The following is a 12,389-nucleotide window of genomic DNA, read 5'->3' on the forward strand; positions in this document are numbered from 1 at the left end:
AGGCTGGTCTCAAACTTGTGACCTCAGGTGCTCCGCCTGCCTCGGCCCCCCCAAGGTGCTGGGATTACAAGCCTGAGCCACCACGCTCGGCCTTTTCTCTCCCGGAGTTCTGGAATCTTTTCTGTATTGGCAACCTAAGAATTATGAGAACGTGAAAGCAATATTTTTGATGAAAGGATGGCTTATTTTGCCTGGTTTCAGTACAACTCTTTTATCACCACTTTAACTGATCTGAGCGTATTTTATTAGAAAAAGGGGAAACCAGAAGCTCAGAAGCAGTGTTTCTTAGGCAGGAAAGAATTTGTCCCTCGCAGCAGGTTTCTGATCTGAAACCAGATGGTGTTGGTCACACCTCAGGATGACTGTATCATGCCTCTGATTGCTTGTCGCTTTTTGGTTTGATTCTTCGGGAAATTCCCTGAGTTGTTTAATTGGTTTAAAAACTTTCTGGGCTATAAGGAGTCTATACATCTGGAAACTTTTCCAAAGGAGCGAGCCACAGAGGGCATTGCCATGGAGATAGATTACGCCTCTTGTAAACGACTGGGCTCCAGCTATCGAGCCCTACCAAAGAGTTACCAGCAGCCCAAGTGTACCGGACGGACTCCTCTCTGTAAAGAGGTAAGGCCTTCCCTAGCAGGGGTCACTGGGTCCTCAGCTTTCTCCGGAAGGGAGTGGTAGTACCAAGGATTGAGAAATTATGTGAATGATGAAATTAAGAACGCTTTTAATCCTTTTGAAAAATAAAATGTTTTTAATTTTTTTTTATTTGTTTTTGAGACAGGGTTTCGTTTTGTCACCAGGCTGGAGTGAGTGCAGTGATGTGATCATGGCTTATAGCAGCCTCAACCTCCTGGGCTCAAATGATCCTCCCAAGTAGCTAGGACTTAGACACATGCCTCTACACCCAGCTAAAAATATAAAAATAAAAATTTTTACTGGGCCTGACACAGTAGATCATGCCTGTTAACCTGACTGTATGAGAGGCCAAGGTGGGCGGATCACCTGAGTTTGGGAGTTTGAGAACAGCATGAGCAACATTAAGAAACCCCGTCTCTACTAAAAATACAAAATTAGGTGGGGGTGATGATGCACGCCTGTAGTCCCAGCTTCTCTGGAGGCTGAGGCAGAAGAATTGCTTGAACCCAGGAGGTGGCGGTTACGGTGAGCCAAGATCATGCCATTGTACTCCAGCCTGGGCAACAAGAGCAAAACTCGGTCTTAAAAAAAACAAAAAACCAAGGTTTTACTTGTGTAAAGATGCGGTCTTGAACTCCTCCTGGGCTCAAGCGATCTTTCTGCTTTATCCTCCCAAAGCACTGGAATTACAGGTGTGAGCTACTGCACCCGGCCTCATGTTTTCCACCTATATTCAGAGCCCTTTCCTTACTAATACCTTTTTGGAAACTTGCTGAAGCAATTTGTGAAGTAATGTTAGTTGCCTATTTCTCCCCTAGAGTTTTGTCTTTTTATTGAGAATGCTTAATCACCAGAAAGCTTTTGTAGGCATTTTTTTTTTTCAATCTCTCTTCTTCTACCCAAAGGTTTTAAATGATACCCGGGTTTCTTTCTTTTGGTGGCCTTAGGCCTCCACCTTTGTGAGTTCCAAGAAGACTCAATATAAAGAACATAATTATCCTTGTGAAGATGAACGCTTTGAGGTCCAAGCTTCTTTGGCATTTGAAGTTTGGGGAAATGGGAGATGCTCAGTGAAAGACTAACTCAATACCTGTCTCCGAGGGGTTGGCTTTTTGTTTGTTTGCTTGTTTATTTTTTGAGATGGAGTCTCACTCTGTCACCCAGGCTGAAGTGCAATGGCTTGATGTTGGCTCACTGCAACCTCTGCCTCCCAGGTTCAAGCAATTCTCCTTCCTCAGCTTCCCAAGTAGCTGGGACTACAGGCGCACACCACCACGCCCAGCTAATTTTTGTGTTTTTAGTAGAGACGGGGTTTCGCCACATTGGCCAGGTTAGTCTCGATCTCTTAACCTGGTGATCCACCTGCCTTGGCCTCCCAAAGTGCTGGGATTACAGGCGTGAGCCACTGCGCCTGGCCTGGCTTTTTAAGATGGAAGAGCCAGAGGCTCACATTCTTCTGTGGTAATTGCTTGATGTGCTACTTTCCATGCTCTAAGCACTGTTGAAATATATTAGTACATGTTTTATGTCAAAGGTGGCTTATCTAGGCCACTTTAGCCAGCCCTTTTAACTGAAATTGTCCATTGATGACTGAATAATAGTTCTTTGGATTTTGAATGGCATTTTAAGATTATTGTGTTTTACATAGTGAAAAAATCAGTATCTCGAGGCCTATAGTACTTTCTTGTTTTTAAATTATTTAAGATCTGTATGTATTGTTACCCTTAGCAAGTACCTTGACATGGTTAGTAAACCAGCAGAACTGAAATTTTCCTTTCAGGATTTTGGTATTGATTTTTTTTTTTTTTTTTTTTTGGTGTTTTGAGACAGCATCTCATTCTGTTGCCCAGGCTGCAGTGCAGTGGCACGATCATAGTTCACTGCAGCCTCAACCTTCCAGGCTCAAGTGATCCTCACACATCAGACACCCACACATACCTGCCACCGAGTGGCTGGGACTACAGGCATGTGCCACCATGCCCAGCTAATTTTTTTTTCTAAAGTTCTGGGATACATGTGCAGGACATGCAGGTTTATTACATAGGTGTGCATGTGCCACGGTGGTTTGCTGCACCTATCAACCCGTCATCCAGGTTTTAAGCCCCACATGCATTACGTATCTGTCCTAATGCTCTCCCTCCCCTTTCTCCCCACCCTCCGCAGCTAATTTTTTGTTTATTATAGAGACAGTGTTTTACTACATTACCCAGGCTGGTCTCAAATTCTTCGGCTCAAGTGATCACTCTACCCTGGCCTCTCAAAGTGCTGGAATTACCGACATGTGCCACCATACCTGGACTGATTTGGCTTCTTTTGAGAGAAGGGTTTTTTTTTTTTTTTTTTAAAGATGGGGTTTCACCATGATGGCCAGGCTGGTCTTGAACTCCTGACATCATGTGATCCACCCACCTCGGCCTCCCAAAGTGCTAGGATTACAGGCGTGAGCCACTGCGCCCGGCTTTTTTTTTTTTTTTGGACATAGTATTGCTCTGTCTCCCAGGCTGCAGTGCACTGGCATGATTTCGGCTCGCTGCAACCTCCGCCTCCGGGGTTCAAGCCATTCTGCTGCCTCAGCCTCCCAAATAGCTGGGACTACATGTGCATGTCACTACACCTGAATAATTTTTTTTGTATTTTTGGTGGAGATGGGTTTCACCATGTTGGCCAGGCTGCTCTCAAGCTCCTGACCTCAAGTGACCCACACGCTTTGGCCTTCCAAAGTGCTGGGATTACAAGCATGAGCCACTGCACCTGGCCCAGGGACTTTGTTTTGAAGTAGTTAGGAAGGGAAGAGTAGAGGGAATAAATGAGGTGGTAGAGGGCCCCACACCACCTATTTCACCACTTTCAGGGACGACTGAAAGTGGCAAAATCCCCAGTGCGTTTATGTGTCTAGTTACGTTACCATTATCCAAAAGGGAAGTCCAGTTTGTCTGAAGAGTTCAGTCAGAATTTCAGTGGTTATCCACAGATATAACAGTGAACTCCTTAAGGCATGATAGTCACTGCTCTTATTAATGGATGTGGAACAAGGCTACTGAATATTTAAGTATTTGAATATATTTAAATATTTCAACTTAAACCAATAATCTCTAAGAACCCAGAGGCCTTTTGGGATTGTTTTGTTCGTAACGCATCTCAGCAATTCTGAAAAGTTCAGGGAAAAGTATCAGCAAAGTCATCTCCTGCTAGGCTCCTCTGGTCTGAACTCAGTAGCCCTAAGCAAGGCACACACTGGCGGTGATGGCGATGGAGGTGGTAACTACCATTTATCCAACTTAATCCTGTGGTTCTTATGCCAGGTATTGTGCTGAATACTTTATGTGGATTCTGTCATTTAATCCAGAAACAAGCTTATGAGAATAATAGCTGCTGTTATCCCTATTTTACTGATAAAGAAACAGCCTTATGTAGCCAGTAAGGCAGAACCAGGATTCAAATCCCAGGAGTTTAACTCCCTACCTTATTCGTCTAACCACTACTCTGTTCTATTCTGGTTTGGGTCCTAAGCATACCTTTGTCTTCCTCTTCAGCTTGATGTAGTTTTAGAAACCAATCTGGCAACCATCCGGGTTCTGGAAGCAATACAGAAGAAGCTTTCCCGCTTGTCTGCTGAGGAACAAGCCAAATTTCGCTTGGACAACACCCTTGGGGGCACGTCAGAAGTCATCCATAGAAAAGCACTCCAGAGGATATATGCTGATAAAGCAGCTGACATCATTGATGGTCTGAGAAAGAATCCTTCCATCGCTGTCCCAATTGTCCTTAAAAGGTACCTGAGCAAATGTGCCCTCGGTGCTTTAGTGTACTTCACTACTGTGTTGGTGTCCCACTAAATAAGGCTCTCATTGTCAACCTGGTTGTCCCATGAGACCTCTCTTTCTCCCCAGCCCTGGTTGTTGGAATTCACGTGCAGAATGGAACTTCTTTTCGGAGTTCTGTGTAACCAGTATTAGGGAACAAATCTTGTAAGTTTGTGGTGGAAGGCTCTGTGTGTATATTTGAAGGGAGTATTTTAAAATACAGAAAAGAAGATAATTACCACCCGTGTTCCTGCCGCTCAGGACTAACTGTTAACGTCTTTGTTTTTTATTTTCTAGACAGGGTCTCATTCTTTCACCCAGGCTGGAATGCAGTAGTGTGAACACAGCTCACTGCAGCCTCGACTTCTCAGGCTCAGGTGATCCTCCCACCTCAGCCTCCTGAATACCTGGGACTACAGGCATGCACCACCACACACCCAGCTAATTTTCAATTTTTTTTTTCTTTACAGAGACAAGGTCTTGCTCTGTTTCTCAGGCTGACCTCTAACTCCTGGCCTTGAGCAATCCTCCTGCCTCCCCAAGTCCTGGGAGTAAAGGTGTGAACCACTGTGCGTGGCCTCCCTCTCTCTTTTGAAAGGAGATATGTTTATTTTTAGAAGTAGTATGGACTTACCATAAAAAATGTTAAATGATATGAAACTGTATGGGCCAGAGATTGAAAAGCTTCCATGTCTCCACCCGTGGAGTAACTGACACTCCTTTTGCATGATCAGATTTTGTACATACTGACTGTTCCCACTTTTTCCTTATTCTTGTTTGTTTCATTTCCTTCAGGTCTCCAGGAAACCTAGAGAAGAACCGTTATGGGGATGTGCCCTGCCTGGACTAAACTAGAGTGAAGCTAACAAAGTGAAGTGGCCATACTCAGGTAGACAGATCAATGTCATCTTTCCAGGTGCACTGGGGCAAATTGAGCTTCTTCCAAAGTGAAGCTTACTAATGCTATGGTAGCATGAAAGTAGACTCTGAGGCCAGAGAGATTAGGTTTCAGTTCACATTTTGCTACACACTAGTCTATGACCATAGGCAAGTCCTCAAATGCCCACCTCACAGTATCCAGTGGAAATTAAATGAAATTCTTATGTGAATGCTGATAGTGCAAGGTCTGATATATTACAGGTGCTTCATAGATGTTAAATTATTTCTCCTTTTACTCCTTAGTTGTAAAGTTATGGTCATAGAGTCCAGTTCCTTTGGTGAGTATATATGCATCAATACAAGGCAACCTTGATTGTAAGTGACCTCTGATTTCTCCATCTGTATCTGGGGAAATTGTGGACAACTTACATATACATAAATGTCTAGGGATACAGATGAAATGGTCAAATAACTATATTATTTAATGTGTAAATTTGATTATATATTGAAAACCTCATATGTAATCCATTAACAGATATTTAGTGAACATTTTATTCAAACACTTCACATACACCTTTAACTTTAGCGTCTGTCACGTTTTTTAATTCATCTTGCATCTTATGCATCCCCTATAATGTGATTCATTCACTTATTCTTTTGTAAAATCCCTTTAAAAAAATAGAGACAGGGTCTCACTCTGTCACCCAGGCTGGAGTGCAGTGACTTGATCATAGCCCACTGCACCCTTGAACTCCTGGGCTCAAGCGATCCTCCCACCTCTGCCTCCTAAGTAGCTGGGACTGTAGGCACATGTCATTACACCTGGCTGATTTTTTTTTTTTTTTTGCAGAGATAGAGTCTCACTCTGTCGTCCAGGTTCCTCCTGGGCTCAAGCAAGCCTCTAGCCTTGGCCTCCCAAGTGTTGGGATTACAGGCATGAGCCAACATGCCTGGCCATAAATTCGTTTTTAATATAACTTGTTTACAGCAACAACCTTAGAATTTTGAGATGAATGACTAAATTATTACCTTCCTTTTTTTCCCCTTCTGATATATCAATTTTGTTAGGTGATCTCTCTAAGCATCAAAAAAGCCCAGCATTGCTGGGTGTGGTGGCTCACGCCTATAATCCCAGCACTTTGGGAGGCTGAGGTGGGTGGATCACGAGGTCAGTAGTTCAAGATCAGCGTGGCCAACATGGTGAAACCCCACTTCTACTAAAAATACAAAATTAGATGGGTATGGTGGCACGTGCCTGTAATCCCAGCTACTCGGGAGGCTGAGGCAAGATAATCGCTTGAACCCAGGAGACAGAGGTTTCGGTGAGCTGAGATTGCGCCATTGCACTCCGGCCTGGGCAACAAGAACAAAACTCCATCTCGGAACAAAAAAAAGAAAACAATGCAGCGTTGACTGAGGTGTTGTTCCAGGTAAAGCAAATAGTGCCTCTTTTTTTTTTTTTTTTTTTTTTTCCATGAAAGGTTTATTAAGCTTCTCATGAAAAATCCACAACGGCCATAGATATCATCATTGCAGCACCGTTACTCCTTCGGCTTTTTGCCAGCACCAACATTGGCCTTTGCATTCCCCCTGACTTTCTTCATTCTGTTCTTGGGTTCCTTTCATTGCTTTCTTGAGGTCTTTTTCTTCTCATACAGGCCGTCTTGCAAGTCTATGTTTGGGTTCATTTTTCTTTGCATAATCCAGGATATCATAAATCATGCCAAAGCCAGTTGTCTTGCCACCACCAAAATGAGTTCTGAATCCAAATACAAAGATGACATCCGGTGTGGTCTTGTACATTTTGGCTAGTTTTTCCTGAATTTCTGTCTTAGGCACTGTTGCCTTCCCAGGGTGAAGGACATCAATGACCATTTTTTTCCTCTGAAGTAGTCAGTTGGTTATGAACTTTCTAGCGTGGATAGTTACTGTGTCATTCATGATGGTGGCCTATCCTTAGACAGCCAGGGAGGAAAAGACTAAATAGTGCCTCTTTAACATGAACACAATATAAGGATTGCTTGAACCTGGCAGGCGGAGGTTGCAGTGAGCCGAGATCGTGCCATTGAACTCCATCCTTGGCGACAGAGCAAGACCCTATCTCAGAAAACAGAACAGAACAACAACAACAAAAAAAAACCGCACACAGGATGGCTTAGAAACAACAGAAATTTATTTCTCACTATGGTGGAGTCTGGGAAGTCCAAGATCAATGTGCTGGCAGATTTGTGGTCTAGCGAGGGCCCCTTTCTTGGTTCACTGACCACTGCCTACTCATTGCATCCCCCCATCGCAGAAGGGGAACAGCCGAGGGAGTGCTTCAGAACTCTTTTGTCTTATAAAGATACTAATCCCATTTGTGAGAGCTCTGTCCTCATGGTCCTCATGACCTAATCACCTGTCAAAGGCCCCATCTCCTAGTACCACTACATTGGGGGTTAGGGGCTGGGATTTCAGTGTGTACATTTGAAGTCATGGGGGACACAATGTTCAGTCTATAGCAGTGGCTCACAACATGGGGTTCCGGGTTTAGTTCTTCATACTATTTCAATTTGCCCCTAAGTATATACTTTGAGGTCAGTTTTGTTTTAATATCCAGTGATTCTTCTGCAGTTGCTGATTTTTAATTCCTAGTGTTCTCAGAGCCCAGTGCTAAAGCTGCTAATTCTTCATTATAATGTCTGGCTGGGCATGGTGGCTCATGCCTGTAATGCCAGCACTTTGGGAGGCCAAGGTGGGTGGATCACTTGAGGCCAGGGGTTTCAGACCAGCTTGGCCAACATGGGGAAACCCCATCTCTGCTAAAAGAACAAAAACTAGCCAGGTGTGGTGATGCGCCCCTGTGGTCCCAACTACTAGGGAGGCAGAGGATGCAGTGAGCTGGGACAGTGCCGCTGCACTCCAGCCTGAGCGACAGAGGGAGACTCCATGTGAAAAAAGAAAAAAAAAAAAAAAAAAAAAAAAAAAAAAAAAAAAAAAAGGAAGGAAGAAGGAAGGAAGGAAGGAAGGAAAGAAAATAGGGAGGGAGAGAGTACGGAGGGAGGGAGGGAAAGGAATGGGAAGGAAGGACCCACTGAAGAAAGGGTGCTAGATTAAGGAGACTCACTCCTCCCTCTCTATAGTGGAATGGATTATAAGTGTTCCCTCACTTGCTATTGAAACTTTCTTCTTTTGTCCTTCTGTAACCCTTCACGCCCTCCTTTATCTATTTTACTGCCTCCATCTTTTCAACTCTCAACTAGCTGTAACATGAAACTGCAGCCAATCAGTGTTTCTCTTTTACCAGCCTAATCAATGTTTCTTTTTTTTTATCGAGACGAAGTTTCATTTTTTGGCTATTATGAATAATGCTGCTATGGATATTTATGCGTAAGTTTTTGTATAGATGCATGTTATCATTTTGCTCAGGCGTGGAATTGCTGGGTCATATGCTAACTGTTTCATCTTTTCAGGAACAACCAGACAGTTTTCTATAGTAATTGCCCATTTTACATTACCACTAGCAATGTATAAGCAGTGTATATATGTGTATGAGGGTTTCAGCTTTTCCACATCCTTGTCAACAATGTTATCTTTTCTACCTGTAGTCATCCTAGTGGGTGTAAATTAGTATCCCACTGCAGTTTTGATTTGCATTTCCCTGATGGCTAATGATGCTTTGGTGCTTTGAAAGGAACAATGCTGTATTTTTTGTGCTTGTGATACTTCCTAACTTCTCTTGCCATAGAAAGAAGTGTTTTCAGGAATAAGCCATTTTTCCTTTAAGAGGAACAGGAAGCATCTGTAGGTTGCACACATAAGGACCACTTGGTGGTCTGACCTGGGCTCTTGTGAGTTAGATTGCTTTAGGACAGTCTACTTAGTGATTACAGTTCTCTTTTTTGCTTCTCGGTGGGACTACTTGTTGAGATTTGGGCAGGGAGGTGCTTTACTTTACCCCAGACCCTGGCTGGAGAAGACAGAGGTTCAAGGCTTGACACCTAAGTGATTGCCCCAGGACCGTGGATGATGGCTGCAGGGACACCCAGAGTGACCACTCCACCTAGCCCATTGGTCCAGGTACCTCAAGAGAAAGATAGACAGGAGGCGGAGGAGGAGGTCACCATCTCCTGGAACATCACTCCTGGGTGCAGGAAGCTATACTGCAGGATAGCCCTCAGTCTGAGCCCTTTCCCCAGAGTGCTGGCAAGGGCAGCCCCCAGGAGGAACTGCCTGGGGGACTGCAGGATGCACTCCGTTGCTTCCAAAAGCCCTGTTGGCACTGGCTGAGGCAAGAGGTTCGCACCATGGAGCAGGTGCTGGTCCTGCCGCCAAAGGAAATTCAGGCTTGGCTGCAAGGGCGTTGGCCCAAAAGCACTGAGGAGGCAGTGGCCCTGGCCCTGGTGGAAGACTTGACCCAGACACTTCGGGACAATGGTGAGATACAGAACCTCATAGGGAGACGGTGGGAGTAATATAGGAGTTCTTAAGAAATTATTTTACATAGTTAGAGGTAAGAGAGTTCTCAGCGGAATTTTCTTTTACTAAAAAGCAGCCCCCAAACCATTTCTTTTCTAACAGAAAGTAGCCTGAAAAGTCAAGCTGCAAGCAGTTATGCAAGCCAGAGGCGTTCAAATGTCAATGTGAGCAGCTCTACCTGGAAGCCAGGTACCTCCAATATGGCAATTCCACTCCTTTTTCCTTGTCACCACGGGTGCGGGTGTCCTGGTGCAGGCCAGGTAGAAAGTGCACTTGCTTGATAAAAGATTAGGGTGGGAGGGCCAGTTTCTTCCTGGGCTATGTAAATGGCACATCCAGTCAAACCAATCCCCTGGGCCCTATGCAAATCAGTCACTGCCTCCTCAAGCCTTTGTATAAAATCAATTGCGTCCCCCACAAACCCAGAGACCCTCTTTTGGGTGACCCCCTTTCTCAATATGAGGAAGCTTTCTCTAGCTCTCCTTTTTGTCTATTAAACTTTCCGCTCCTTAACCCACTCCATGTGTGTCTGTGTCATTAATCATCTCACCACGAGAAAACGAAAGATGAGTATTTCCCCAGACAACAAAGCCATTTCAGGAGCACACTTCCAAGGTGGAGCTGTGTGGGGTTTCAGAGGAGGAGAAGATGGAGTAGGGGACAGCGCCCTCCCTCTACTCTGTCCGCAGCAGGCAGTGTGTTCATCAGCCTTTTAATGTCTTCACTGTATGCAACGTCAGCTCCAGAACTGCAGTGGAGGAGGGGCTTAGAGGATTATTCTTGGAGCTACATTTGCAGAGTAAGGACAGCTATGTGTTCACTTGCAGTGGTTGGGAGGCTGGTGCAAGTTATTCAGGGAGGAGCTGGAGACCCTATAAACCTGGCACCTGCACTTGGTTGTGCAAGAAACTTCCAAATAGTTCCTGAGATTAAACAGTCTGATGTTTTCAAAGTGATTATTTTCATAAAACCAAGACAAATAAAATTACCATTTTCATGAGACCAATATAAATGACAAGTAAACCAGCTAATGACTAGGGACTTTCTGTGGTATAGTCACCCTGGCTTTTAAAACAGTAATTTCAAGCTTTTGCTCTTTGCAATAGTTACTCTGTTTGTTTTCAGTATTACTAATAAGTGCTGGGATCCTGGCATTTAACTGCTCTGTCTCCCTCCTGGTTTTCCATTGTGAACTGGACTCACTTGATTACCAAATATTTACTTTAGATGTGCCTGTGCCTTTAGGTCTACTTCGGGGCTCATAGGATATGGCTGCCTTTTTGCTGATGAGAACTAGAGAATTTGAAAGAAGGGAGTGTGGAGAGGTCAGGTCAGAGAAGGCTTCCTGGAGGAGGTGACACCTAAGCAAGTTGTAGAAGGGGGCAGAATTTGGAAAGGCATAGGGCAGGGAGGAGGGTGTGGCAGCTGAGAGGAGCTGTGCTGAGCAGAGGCTAGGAAGGACGGAGACAAGGTAGTTGATACCTTTTGGTGACGGGAGGGCCGGCTGATTGGAGTGGCAAGTGTGTTTTTGGGAAGTGGTAGGAAGTAGAGTTTGCGGCAAGGGTGGGTGAGGGCTTGGACTGAATGTCATTGGCCTCAGCAGGTTCTTGAACTAGAGCCTAAGGGGCATGGGAGGAAGGGAGTTTGGCAACAGGATGTAAGTTTGATTAGGGTAGTGAGAGGCTAGGGGCAGGAGAGGAGCCAGGAAGCTGCCTTATCATCGGGTGTGCCGAGATGCAGGTTGGCCCCAGATGGGACATGTGTGAGAAAGAACTGATAGTCACAATGGCTAACATTTCCCAAGCTCTTTCTGCTTGCCAGGAAATATGCTTAGCATCTAATATGGAAAACTCATGTAATTGTCACCACCCTGGAAGAGAAGCAGGATCATCATCACCAGAGACCCCTTAAGATCGTGTGGCTTTGTACCAGGTAGAACCAAGATTTGAACTCACATGTCTGAGGACACGGCCCATGTTTTTAAGCATTTCGTCACATTATGATTTTAAGTGGCAGTTCCTAGTGGGTGTTGGAAGGAGGGGATGCAGATGGAATTAAGACCGTGACTAACTCCAGAGCATCTGGCCTGGAGAATTCAGAAGACTGGGAAGAGAAGAAAAGGAAACTGAAGGGGGTTTGGGGCAGAGACTGTGACAACACCAGGGATTGGGAGGATGAGTAGGGCTGTCCTCTGGAGAAAGGGACTGATGCCAAAGGTCCGCAGTGTCCCAGCCCTGCCCTGGGTGTCTTCATGCCTGTCTCACTAAGAACCGGAGTGGCTGGCACTGTCATTTCCCAGATAGGAAATAAGAGTTTAGGAAGCTCCCACAGCTGTTAAGTGGTGGAGCCAGGATTAAGTCAGACTTGTCTCCTCTTTCTACATAGAGATCTGTTTTGTTTTTGTTTTTGAATGGAGTCTCTCTCTCCATCTGGAGTGCAATGGCGCAGTCTCGGCTCACTGCAATCTCTGCCTCCCGGGTTTAAGCGATTTGCCTATCTCAGCCTCCCAAATAGCTGGGTTTACAGGCATGCACCATCACACCCTGCTGATTTTTGTATTTTTAGTAGAGACGGGGTTTCCTCATGTTGGTCAGGCTGGTCTCGAACTCC

General features: G+C 44.9%; 1 pseudogene; it reads left to right on the forward strand.

The window, feature by feature from the left end:
• Nucleotides 1–8,328: 8,328 nt before the first annotated feature.
• Nucleotides 8,329–12,252, forward strand: LOC116542419 (annotated as a pseudogene).
• Nucleotides 12,253–12,389: the final 137 nt, after the last annotated feature.

The sequence above is a fragment of the Sapajus apella genome, unplaced genomic scaffold, assembly GCF_009761245.1.
Source record: "Sapajus apella isolate SASKATOON/1434 unplaced genomic scaffold, GSC_monkey_1.0 scaffold168, whole genome shotgun sequence".
Taxonomy (NCBI): Eukaryota; Metazoa; Chordata; class Mammalia; order Primates; family Cebidae; genus Sapajus; species Sapajus apella.